Source organism: Ixodes scapularis, unplaced genomic scaffold (assembly GCF_016920785.2).
Source record: "Ixodes scapularis isolate PalLabHiFi unplaced genomic scaffold, ASM1692078v2 PGA_scaffold1__304_contigs__length_218370807, whole genome shotgun sequence".
In the NCBI taxonomy this organism is placed as follows: Eukaryota; Metazoa; Arthropoda; class Arachnida; order Ixodida; family Ixodidae; genus Ixodes; species Ixodes scapularis.
The window spans coordinates 191062013-191075947 of NW_024609846.1; the positions used below are offsets into that span (position 1 = coordinate 191062013).

Sequence of the window (13935 nt, forward strand, 5' to 3'; positions counted from 1 at the left end):
CAGGATCCTCGACCAGTTGAAGACTCCCCTTCCACAGAAGACAGTCAAGAGATATGTAGGCCACCTTGTGTTTTAGTTTTCGTTGTACAGATGTCAGTATCACGTTCTTCTCAACCCTTTCTTTCAACTTGTGGCAACTGGAACACCACTACCGCAAGACTACACCGACATGCTGCAGAAGTTCTGGATGGCACTTCCACACCGCGTGCCCTGGCGCATCCGGCCCCCCCACAAACACATTGGCATCCGATGCAGGTAGCATGGGCATCGGACTGGCCATATTGTATGGCTACTTGGCAATCATCACCGCACCTGCCAGCGACATCTACGTACGGGAGGCGAAGCCCCTTTGCATTGCGGCCCTGGTCGCCCCACAGAACATGCTGCTCCTCACCGACAAGGCGGTGACCATGGCCATCACCAGAGGCCATGGCAGAAACTTGCCGTGGAAGCTTGCCACTGCATTGTCTTTGTTGTTCATAAATAAAGGCTTATGGGCCCGATGGGTCTCCACCTTGATGAACCCCGCAGACGCTCCCTCACCGTCACTCTCACACTCTGGTCCCAAACTGACCAAAGGGGGAGCACCTCCGGGGGGCGATGCGCCTGACGGTACAAAAACCGGAAGGCGACAGGTGCGAGACACAAACGGAGTCCAGTTAGCCAAGGGTTTGCAAAAAAAAAAATGCTTTGTTTGACTTTCTGTGGAACGAAACATTACTGGCTCTTTCTGTCATCAAATCACATTTGTTGGTCCGGGGAGCCAAGACGGAAGAAACCACTCCTCCCGTACCAATCGGCACATTTTAAGTTAGGAAAGAGGAGCACAGTGAACCAGAGTATTGCACAGTTTCTTTCTAAGTCATGCCTGCATTCGGTAAAATAAGCTTTGAGGCACAAGTCGAAAGGCTGCAAGCAGCGGGATACCCGATTCCCTTATTAACCTCTGTTCTGGAGAGACTCCTCAAGACCATCGAGAAGGGGGAAGTAACTCAACGCAAGGCATGCAACAAAACTCAAAGGCCTGTCGTAGTGCCATACATCCACAATATCTCTCACGGTCTAAAAATTGGCAACCGCATAACCATCAATGTGGTGTTCTCTGCTCCATACAAGCTTTCCAGTTTGTGCAGAAAGGTGAATTCTTCTTCGTCAAACCAGGTCTTAAGTTGTACGAAACAGCTCAAGAACCAATTTGTTCCATTTAAAGAATGAGTGCTGTATTCAATTCCCCTGTCATGTGGAAAGCAGTATTAGGGCGAACCGGCAGATGTCACAATGACAGATTGCGTGAACATTGATACACCATCTACAGTCTTCTCCAGATACTTGGGGATCCATCACAGAGACCGCGGCTGCTTGGCAGACATGATCAACTGCATTGTCATCAGCTGGAGTGGCAACCATCCATCAAGGGAAATTATTGAGGCTGAGAAGATAGCTAGGTTAGAAGAAGCATGAGTCAGCACCCCCTCTCTAGCATTATCACAGGAAGAAAGGGACTATATTGTGACAAGATCAGGGGTCAGGCAAGTGAAACAGGTTTTGGAGTAATTTTTGGAGCAGAAAAATCTGGTTTTTGGAGCAGCTTACGAGCACAAAATTCTCGTTTTGGAGCAGCAGTTTATGCATCTTGGAGCAACTTCGGAGCGGAAAAGTCTACAGCCTGGAGCAGATTAGGAGCAGTGTTAGAGCAGCTTATCAGCAATTTAAATCATAAAAAATCCGATTTAAATCACATAAATCTGATCTTTCTTTTTTAATTGTTATTTTTTCTACCAGGGTTCCAATAAGTTATCAGCGCTGATACGCACCAAGATAAATATAAAAGAACAAAAAAAAACCGGAAAAGGCAAACCCGAGTTTGATGCGCTTAGATGAGGACAAGAAACAGGCTTGCTGCAGAGTTAGGTGAGCACCAGGTACCTCGAGCTTATACGAACTGGTGCCCAAGCGCAATTGTAGCGCAAGACTTTTTAAAGCAGGTGATTCGAGAGCATGAACAGGGAAGCACAGTTTAATACAACCAGACATCGATAGGATGCTCATACAAAGCACCCATGCAGATAGGAAAAACTCCCCACATAAGCGAGTCTCAAGGTAAATGGAGAATTGGTCGAAAAACTATGAGCAGCACATACATGCTAAATACGGGCGTGTGACCGATTCATTCGATTGTTCACGCACTGGAAGCGCGTGTGGGATAACCGGAAGTACTCATGGCGATGGCGCCGTCCATTTTGACGAGAAGATTACGGACACGAATGAAAAATTACACAATGGAGGCGCTCAATAGCACTTTTAAGAAAAGGTTTACTCTCAAAACGAAAGAAATACTTGCTCATCTTATTAGCCTGTGCGTCATACCTCCCGCGGCTAGACAGCAAGACCACGTGACAGCACACGATAGCATGCACTCACAAATGACAGCGGAAAATATTAGGATAATCGGGAAACGACCATGTATCACACGTAGAGAAGAGTACTACAGCTGAAATCTTCGAATCCGGTGGTTTCTTGCGCCACCCTGTAACCGTGCGGTGTACTTTATACTACAACGATACTGGATGTTGCTAACCAAGCTCGTTTCCCGCTAAATCTAGCGTCACCACAAACTTTTTTAGTTTTTGAGTTACTTTGGCGCAGTGCGGCACAATTTCGACCGATTTCGCGTCTTTGGCGTAACTAGGCACAGAAAATGGGTTTGTATCAAAATGGCGCAATTAGCGCAGATGTCACACCCCTGCAAGATGAAAGGTATGACTGTTTTATTTTTAGTTTGTTTATTTCAAGCATAGCATTTTTTATTAATTTTATTATTTATTATTTTTCATCAATTTTACACTTAGATTCTTACCATACAATTTCCTCTAATATTTTGTTTAACAGAAAGAATATGATCAGAGGAAGAAAAAATACAAACCTGAGTTGTTAGCGTAGTGTATGTGTTTTTTTTTTTTTTTGTGTGCCTGTCTTCTGCGTGTAAATATTGTGCACTGTGCAATGTACGTTGACCACAAATGATTTAGATTTTCTTCCACTTGCTTAGTACTGAATTCGTAATTATGAAAATTTCCTCAGAAACTTGACAAGTGGCTACATTGAAACAAAATGACAAGACGGCACAAGTAAACTGCTAAAACAGGACTGCCCTAGCCAAAGCAGGACATCAGGTCACCTAAACTACACGGTGCACTGCAAAAGCCTCTTAAATTACATTGGTGAACAGCAGCTTTGCAAGAAGTGGTGCTGGCCATTATTGCTGATGTCCAAACATGGTTGAACATACTTGGTGATGGATGCAGCATTCCACTGCCTGTGAGAGGACCCAAGTGCACGTATGTCTCTTACGTGATCAATTATGCCTCATTATGATTAGGCAAAGGCAACAATAGTGGTATCACTTCTGAGAGAGCTGGTGTTCACTGATGGGATCGAGCAGGTGTTCATAGCTCCCCCTACTTCACGCATGGTCCCACTGGCTGCCCTTGCTGCCTCTAGAATAACATGTTACTTTTTTCAAAGCACACTACTAACAAATGGAACATGCATATGGTTTCCCAAATTAAATGAAAGAGCCACATGACTTACAAGACAGAGCAGGTGCAAAACCCCCGAATAGTGACATGATGCTGCTATGCCAGCATGTGGAACAAATAGAGCATCAGGCTATACTAATACTCTAACAGCTGCATGCCGTACACATTCCCGCAACATATCTAAGGATAAAATTGCAGCCTTCCTTTATACCACGCTTGCATGTGGTGGAACAATACTATCTCTCTATTTGACATGCAATAAAAGCCACAACATATTCTTGTCTCAAATGAGCTTGTACGTAATCTAATTTCATTAAAACGGTATGGCATGAGAGCCTCTATGTTCAGGTATATATCTGGGCCCCTAATAGTCAGTCTGCACAAAAATACTTACGCGAGAAATGCAATAAATACAGTTTTGCTGCGATTAAATTGAGTTATAAAAAATCACAATACCTTCAAAATTGAACAAAAAAAAACAATATTATGCCACAGTAGTATATGCAACCTATTTTATACAACAGACAGAAAAAGCCACCACCAACATGGTGTTACATGGAGCTCAAAACGAGTATGTACATGCTACAGTTCACGCACATCAAGCGTCCTTAGTAGGCTAAAACCCTGGGACCAGAGGAAACGAGGGAGCACAACAAAGAAGTTTAAATCGAGACTTCTGTGTCATGTCATCCCTCATTTCCCCTAGTCTCAGGGCTGACATTTGTTTATTGTTTGATTGTTATTTTCAGCCAAAATCTTTCTAAAGTTACGAAAGGATCTGTGATCTCGTGAGATTGGACACATAGCACAACAGGAGAACATTCCGGGGATGGACGTTTCCGTATAAAATTGTTAATTTTATAATTGATTCACCCACACTACTAAGTCATGTATACTTGTGCGTTCCTTGCAGGTCTAGTAGACTTTATTCTTTGTTTTAACCTTTCGGTTTATATTACACAGCACCCATGATACACCTTAATTGACATATATAATCATTTAGAACAGATTTGAGGGAATGCTAGGCTAGATATTTTTTATAAAGAGCATAAATTTAGAAAGTGAGTTGCTAACATTGTTTTGATAACTGCACCACTAAGGAGGCGTCAAAATGTTTTTGGTGACTAAAAAAAGTACATTGTGTATTAGTTTAATCAACAGCTCCCCTGTGCCCAAACTTTGTTTAAGCATCCTGATAGCAGTGCAACATGCAGTGATACTTGTTAGAATCTCATGTCAGCAACAACCCAAAGCCAAACTACTCATGCAAAAAAACAAATGCTGTAGACTGGGATATTTTTAAGTGAAGGAGTAAAATATTGTGATAACGGATCCATTTCTTACCGGATTTTAAGTGGGGTTTCACTATTTTTATTATGGGTGAATTCATAGCCTCATCCAGTATTGGTAGGACACTTAATCACATTCTTGGCATAAGCCCAAAATAAAGCCTAAAGAAAAGCCGATGATGTCGCAAAGAACCTCATGCCCACTCATCTGGATTTGCCACAGAGCTGCATACAACTTGTTAGCATGCTGTGGTCACATTGAAAATATGTCTTTTCTCTAATAGTGTGATGTGACGAATGCGATAGGGAAAGAAATATAGAAATAGATGTCCACCTGATTCCTGAAACTCATGGTTTTGGAAAAGCTATTTATTTGCTTGAAGAAGGGTGAATAATAGTACGCATGAACATTTACCCCCTTTTCCCGTATTTCAACACTTCCCCCCCCCCCCCCCCCTTGCTTGAAGATTACTTACTCAACGGTTTCACCCCAATGCACAAGGGAAAAAGCCATCCTCTCAGGAGAAAACAGTAGTTTGTCCATTCAAAGCTAAAGACCCTGTATGCTTTTTTCTATGTAGTGTGCTAAGCAGGTACCTTATTATATACACGCATTGCACGTGCCTCTCACGAGCACAGTCAAACGAGCTTTATCATAATTGTGTGCTTGTGTGTTCTATTTCTCGTCACCGTCATTTAGTGTGGTCCCAAAGGGCTCTGGATGTGTGGTACTGTGCTTCTAGCGGCAGTCTTAAAAAAGACAACAATTACTCTTATTGCTGCAGTCTTTTAAAGTTCTCATGCTCAAGCTTACTTCTGACGTAAATGTCCTCCTGGAAAAGTTTTGGCACATGGAATTATTCCTATTTGTGGTACTTGACAAACAAGTTTGAACAAATATGCCTGGCAAAATTTATGCCATGTATATAGCATATTCTCTGTCACATCTAAGGTAAACAGAAATGAAAAGGGTGAATTTGAAAGGAAACATGTTTTGAACCCAGGTTTATTGAAGAACACTGTTTCAATTATGTTCTGCCAACCACCAATTGATCAAAGCAATCTGTCTGAGGATCTGGATAGTACTCCTTTTTATGTAGGATATTTTTAAGCCAGCAAAAACCAAAAAACATAGGAATTGCAAATACAAAAGAAAGATATCATACTAATCATAGATTCTCTTGCTTGCAAGAAAAGACACGTCTTTGCAGTTTTTGCTCTTGCTTTCTAGGTCCTTTGGCTCAATCAAAGAGTAAAAATATGTGAGCTTGCTTTTAAACACAAGGTAATAAGGTAAATCACATATTGCACAACATTCAGGGAAACATACTTATGTATATTAACATGACAAAAAATAATTGCCCTTACCCATACAACCAGAAGGACAGTTCAACTCGTGAAACTCCTAGCCACCATAAAGGGCACAGCAAGTACTTCCATCATAATAAAAGGCAATCAGTTGCATGGATATTCCTGGCAGCCAGAAGTTGGTTTGAACTCCTATGGACATTCTTTATATCTATTGTGGGAAATCAAGAAAAAATGCAGCACTGCTACTAATGTGGGGACTTGCATCCTGCAGCACTTACCACATTTAGACTGACAATGCTTGTAGGGCCATCAAGGTATTTAAAATTGAACGTCGTTGAGGTCTGGTAACAATTATTTCATCTTTATGCCCAATTTTTTTTTTTCACCTGTGATTTGCGATTCCATCACAAACTATAACCAACCAACGTAAACAAATGCTGCAAAATATTGCAGACAAACAAGACATACATTTCTCAAGGCATTTTGCGTCTGGTTCAAAACAATTCTTCAAATATCAGCGCATAAAACCACCAGGCTTTTCCTATTCTGGAGAAGCACTGCACTTCCTAGTAACATGCCTGGGCTGCCCATGCTAACCCAAGATTCTGATATTCTTAGCTTAAATAAACGTCCTACCTGCCAATGGTAAGCAGCACCTAAATTAGATCATCTGGAAGTTATGTACAATGTCAATAGCAGAAAATAATGAAATAAATCCTGTTCAAAAAGACTCAATTTCCATATAATAAAACTGAATATGTCAAAAGACATTACACAGAACTCCTGCTGTGCTATAGAAGAAGTGAAACAAAAATCATATGTGCAAGTTTCACTGCCATAGAAAGAACTACAGCAGCTTGTCAAGTCATCCAAGGTTACTGGAAAGTCAGTTTGGAAAATATATACATGTTCACTTAGGTAAGCGCTATTTTAAGCCAGATTCGGTCCGAGTATGGGTAGTACATTGTCAGTAGTAGCGTCTAAATAAATCATGCTGAAATTAAGTATTGCCTTAGAGTATTCAAAAGACAGTACAAAATATGTTACACGGTCATGTACTCCTCCAGTGTTAGAGGAGTAACAGAAAAGAACATTGAAGTTTGACTCTCGTACAAACAGGTGTGGCAGTTAGTCAGCATTACGCCCAGCTTGCACATGATGAAAAACTGTTAAAGAAACAATTTTTTTTTTTTTTTTTTACATTAAGAAATGTGAATTTAGTGGCCATAATCCCAAAGCCCCACTCAAATGATCGGCGAACTCTGCTCATCTGGTAATTGTACGTTGCCTGCCCCACGGTGAGGCTTCCAAAGCTCCCAAAGGGCCATTACAGCAGCTCTTGGTGAGAGTAGGTGGGGTCCCCGTAAAGAACAAAGGGCTTGGGGTTCGTGGGCACCTCAACGTCTGTGTACAACCCACTCTCCCTCAAGATGTCTGCAGAATAACCAATATTATAGTTAAATTATATTATAGGGATGATGCAAGCTTTTGAAGCACGGTACTATGGTATCTGTCATTATGTTTTTACGATTAGAATACCGAAGTTGAGGCAATTTCCCGCTTACGACAAGCTCAATTCTCCTATCTGTCATGAGATTCCTCGGGCGGCATGCAACAGGAGCCTATTCATAACCCCTTCAAGGGGTGCAATGTTTATGTTAGGCTGATATGTTACATGTTAATATTGGGTCACTTTCCTCATATTAAATGTCATAAATTACTAGAGAAGTTTTGGAGGACCGCAAACACTATCCAGACAAACCTCCTCTGAAGAAATCGTTAGCAGAACATGCAATAAACCCTTTTAGCGGGGCACCATCATTTAACTGATCCCAGAACTGCACACGAATGGCTTGCATGCTGGAAAATTTCATTTCAGTTACATACTGTTCAGGATGTAATCATGATTAATTTCAGTTGAAAAAAAATTACAATTTCTCTTTTGCTTTAATTCTGACTCGAAATTATAACTAAATGTGCACCTGCTTCAGAGTGGGCGAGGCAGCTTCGAAAGAATACAGTCACAATCTAACCCCGTGGTGTTTGTGCTACAAATTTTTACGTGCTGCCAGCGGACTTCTTCGCCGGACCAGCTTGCCAGGATGGCCGCCTCGACATCTCACTTCGTTTGTGAATCGTGACTTGTTCAGGGAACGTTATTCAGTTTACCTAAACTTTTCTGCGTTCATTCCTCATGGACAGTACACCATCGACATCGTCGGAACCTTCACGACCCGCCCCTCTCCTTAGCACGGACATAGCCATTGGGCGAGGCAGCTTTGAGAGAATGCGGTCGCAATCTAACCCCGTGGTGTTTCTGCTGCAGGTGGGTAACCGACAAAATTTTTCAAAAGTGAAATCTGATTATTGTTGCCTTGTAGTGCTGCCCCGCCCAGAAGCGCTGTGTAGTTGTATAGTTGATTGCTTGGATGCATTGTGTGCTTTGGTGCTATTTCTGAGCCGAGATGTCGAGCTTAACCCAGATCCTCACACGGCCACCTTACTAAAATACTTACCATGATGGAACTTAACCCGAGACTGGGGTAGAAACAGAAACTTAAAAGTAGAAGGGACAGAGACAAGTGAAGAAGAGAACGTCTCAAACGCAGCTAAAAGATTTATTTAGTCCCACATCCTTATATACTCACAACCACAAGGTCACCCAAACACTCAACACGCCCCTTTCAAAAACACAACACACCAGAAAAAAAAAAAAAAAAAAAAAAAAGATATAAAGACAACAATGCAAAGGGACGCCCCCTCAAGCAATACTACGAACAGGGGCAAACCATCCACTTGTCCGGAAAGGAAAAACTTTTCATTTTTCCTTTCCTTCTCCTTTCTCTCTGTGTGTCACTGACACTACACCCACGAACCAACAAGACTTAAAACTTGAGTACAAAGACCAACAATGTCCGCGAACACAAAGAGAACTGGGAAGAATATCTCCAAACCGGAACGACAACCACAACAGACAGATACAGAAGGACTCACTCTAAAAAGCGCAAAACCACTTCACCCTTAAAAAAAAAAAAAAAAAAAGAAACTTGTTTACAGTCCTAAAAATGCTTTAGCATTGTTTCCCAACTGCAATGAAGCCTGACTTATACAATTACCGATTGATTTAATCCGAATGGTTTCCCTTACCAGTCTCTTACTGTCATTCACTTATTTATGTATTATTTCCGTCTCTGACCACAAAGCAGTGCAATTGTTACATTCATTTATGTGCTTAGCTATTTCAGAATTAGTAGCATTAATCCTTAGCTAAGCACATAAATGAATGTAACAACTGCACTGCTTTGTGGTCAGAGACGAAAATAATACATAAAGAAGTGAATGACAGTAAGAGACTGGTAAGGGAAACCATTTGGATTAAATCAATCGGTAATTGTATAAGTCAGGCTTCATTGCAGTTGGGAAACAATGCTAAAGCAATTTTAGGACTGTAAACAAGTTCCTTTTTTTTTTTTTTTTAAGGGTGAAGTGGTTTTGCGCTTTTTATAGTGAGTCCTTCTGTATTTGTCTGTTGTGGTTGTCGTTCCGGTTTGGAGATATTCTTCCCAGTTCTCTTTGTGTTCGCGGACATCGTTGGTCTTTGTACTCAAGTTTTGGGTCTTGTTGGTTCGTGGGTGTAATGTCAGTGACACACAGAGAGAAAGGAGAAGGAAAGGTAAAATGAAAAGTTTTTCTTTCCGGACAAGTGGATGGTTTGCCCCTGTTCGTAGTATTGCTTGAGGGGGCGTCCCTTTGCATTGTTGTCTTTAGATCCTTTTTTTTTTTTTTTCCTGGTGTGTTGTGCCTTTGAAAGGGGCGTGTTGAGTGTTTGGGTGACCTTGTGGTTGTGAGTATATAACGATGTGGGACTAAATAAATCTTTTAGCTGCGTGTGAGACGTTCTCTTCTTCACTTGTCTCTGTCCCTTCTACTTTTAAGCTTCTGTTTCTACCCCAGTCTCGGGTTAAGTTCCATCATGGTAAATATCCACCAGCTCGCCTGCACTTTAACCGTTTTTTCATAAAATACTTAGTTGGGAAACCCGCCCTTGGAACCTGGGCCTTCCACCGAGACCGAGCTAAAACGACAACAGCGCCACCCTTTAGTGACGAGTTGAAACATGAAAGTTGCTTTATATGGCTACTGCAAGATTGCCCTGCAAGATGGCGCCACCAGCCCTTCCGCCAGCGACGCAGTTCATGGAGTGGCCACTGCAGGAAAAATGGCAGCGTTGCGATTGCCATTAGCTCAGTACTGGGATAAGTATCGGCGCCACTTTTTCAGAACAGGCTCTATGGCAGTTTCCCAACTGAGTAGTTTTAGTAATGTTGTCATACGGCTTCCGTAACTGACAAACCGAGTAAGGACAAACAGAGCAAGCCGATGGGGTTACGGGAACTAAAATGACACCATCTCTCGTGTCATTTTTAGTCAACAAAACCTGTCCCCTCGGCTGCTACACTCGCCGTCAGCCCCGTAGCGAACCATCCTTTGTGTCGATCGCTCGCCGCGACCTTCGACGAGGCTAATCCTTTAATCAGCTCCACTGAGAAAGTAAAGAAAAAAACAGCAGTAGATGGAAAATAAACTTGCTGACGTGAATAAAAGACTCGTCAATGTAGAAACAAAAGCATTGAAGCTTGACGAATGGGAGAGCGAACTTCAAGTCACGCAGCACATTGACAATGAAGCTAGGAAAGAAAATGCTCTTCTGTGCTAGTGCCTTGACAAATTAGAAAATAGAAACAGGAAAGATAACTTAATCTTTCATGGAATCAAAGATTCCGATCGTGAAACATGGGCTCAGTAGGAGGAGAAGGTAAGAGTGGTCTTGTCTCGTGCTATGAGCTTGCAGATTGACGCAAAATGTATTGCTCGGGCACACAGAATAGGTAGGTGCCTTCTCTGCTAGCTGTTGTCGTCTGTGAATTGCCAAATTTGCAAACTTGAAGACGCAAAATAACATTTTGAATTCAAAACCAGTACTAAAAAATAGCTGTGTTTTTGTCAACAAGGACTTTTCGCCGGCAACCCGTCATGCACGGCGTAAGCTAATCGAGTTTGTCAAGGGTTTGTTTCTCAATGTTGTCTTTAGCTTGCGTTATAAGCTTTATGCCGAGCTTTATGTCGACAAAAAAGTCTTTGTTCATTGTTTGGAAACTGACACCACCGTTGAGCTTGGGGGTCATCAGGAGGCTGTACCGAGCGCTTTGACTAATACATCCTCTTCTAGCCCTGCACAAACATCTTCGTCACAGCAGACTAAGAACAATAACGGAACGCGTCTACCTGTTCAACGAACTTCAATTTTTTTTACTAATGTACGGAGTGTCATAAAAAAACCGTGACGCACTTAGTGCTGCTTTAGAATCATCTGCTGATTTACCGTATTTACTCGAATCTAGGCCGATAGTTTTTCCAAAAAAATTAAATCCGAAACTCGGGGGTCGGCCTAGATACGAGGATCCGGCTCCGCCATGACCGCGGGACGCCATCTTGTCTACATCGCTTCGGGAAGATACGCTGTGTACCACGGAACGCACGGAACGTTCGTCTCTACTCGACGCTATGGCATCGACCAGTCGATGCCACTACTTTGCAGCTTTTAAGAGGAAAGTTGTCTTGGCTGCTGAACACTCGTCCAACCTGCAAGCCCAGCGCGACTTCGGCGTGGACGAAAAAAATGTGCGTCGCTGGAGAAAGCAGCGTGGTCAGCTCTTTGCATGTGTGGCAACAAGAATGGCATTCTCAGGACCGCGGAAGGGAAGGCACCACGAGCTGGATCGCGGCCGCATGGGACGACATCCCGGCGGAACTGATAGTAAAGTCGTTCCGAAAGTGTTGCATCTCGAATGCCCTGGACGGTACGGATGACCACGCGTTGTGGGAAGTGGACAGTGACAAAGATACGAGTGAGGACGACGAATGATCAGGAAAAATGCGGACATTAACCGTGAGCGTGCCGTCGGATAAGTGACCGAAATAGTGCTGTACATTGCAGATAAATTCCGTTCTGTGTTTAATTTATGGTGTTTTTCCTATACTTTTTGGTCAACCTAGAATCGAGAATTTTTTTTTTTTTTTCGGCCTTGCCGTTTTTGCGGGGTCGGCCTAGAATTGATGCCGGCTTAGAATCGAGTAAATACGGTAGTAATTCTCACAGAAATGTGGCTCACTGCTAAAATATGCCACAGCGAAATTTTTACGTGTGGTAAGCGTTTTAATGTGTATCGCTACGATAGGGATTTCAAATCCGGTGGAGGTGTGTTAATTGCTGTATCTGAGAGCACAACATCTTTCTGTGTGAACACTTCAACTAATCTTGAGTTCCTTTGTGTATGCGTTAGTGCAAACAATAAATGTATAGTTTTTTGTTAGTTATAGACTGCCTAATCATTCTACCTTCCCCAATGAGCTACAAAACATTCTTAATTTGATTTTAACCAGGTTTCCTGACACTCCCGTCTGTGTCTTGGGAGATTTTAACTATCCTAGCATTGCGTGGACTGGTGTGTGTCCAACTGTTGCCCCCAATTCTTAGAATGTCTTGATTTTCTAAGTGTATGAATTGATTTCAACCTAACTCAGCTCGTCACAAAGCCAACACCTGTTACAGCCACAATTGCCAGTTTGCTTGACCTAGTGTTAACTTCCCACCCAATCTTGTTTCTGAAACTTCTCATCTTCCTGAGCTCAGCAATCATTGTATGTTACACATGACCTTAAATTTACCTGTGCCTACTCCCTCAAAAGGAATCAAATTCATTTGCAATTATAAAAAAGCGGATTTTGACGCCATTAGCAATGAACTCGCTTTCTTTATGGATGATTGTTTTTTCTTTTTCACAACGATCAGTTCAAGAAAATTGGAACCTTTTTAAAAATATTGTCAAATCACTCACGGATGCTTACATTCCACTCTGATCGATAACGTCCCACACTCATTCTCCTTGGTAACTTCAAGCGCCTTTTCAATAAAAAAAAGTGTTTGTTTAGGGCCACTAAGTCATCCAACAAACCGAATCGCTGGTCAGCCTATCACGACGCTATTGTAGAGTAAAAATCTGCTATTCAAAGTGCCAAACATGCTTTCTTTAACCCTTTCCCTGCCATGGACGACCTGAGTTCATTCTAACTGTTTGTACCACTCCCCCTCGAGGACGAGCTGGGCTCGTCCACGTTGATTCGGGCTCCAATAAGCTACCATAAACGAACTGGGCTAGTCCACGTGTTTCTCGTGAACTTTGCCGTGGATAGATGGCGCTTCATGGAAAATAAAAGCTTGATAAATTTCTGAATTTGGCAGAAAATTGTTTCAATACAGGCAACAGGGGATTAAAAATGGCAACGTCAACTTCTGGTCGCTGCGTTCATAGTGACGATCTTGCCTCAAAATTGGGGCGAAAACGAAGGTATTCCGACGTCTCTTGAGATTCAGAAGACGAGGAAATGAATTTTTTATCGAACAGCGAGAGAAATGCAACTGAGTTATTGGGTTTGAGCTCAGACGACTCTGATTTCGATGAAGACATTGAGTCGGCGTGTCGGGATGGACTAGAATCAATGTAGAAAATCCCCCTTCAGCCCCTCCACGCTTTGCGTTCACTTTGCGTGCAATGTGATGTGAACTGTCTGCAGTACTGCTACGCCCGGCCTGAACGTCCATGTGCGAGGTGATGTGAACTGTCTGCGGTAATGCAATGAAGCGGAACTTTAGTCCCTTTTTCTTTCGCTGCGTGTTCAAAGATTTCTTATATAATAAACATTTTGGCATTTGTTCTTGGCCTTTGTATTGCATA

The 13935-nt window shown here is 42.3% G+C and overlaps 1 pseudogene; it reads left to right on the plus strand.

The window, feature by feature from the left end:
* Window positions 1–260: 260 nt before the first annotated feature.
* LOC115308513 lies at window positions 261–11484 on the plus strand (annotated as a pseudogene).
* The last annotated feature ends 2451 nt before the right edge of the window (window positions 11485–13935 follow it).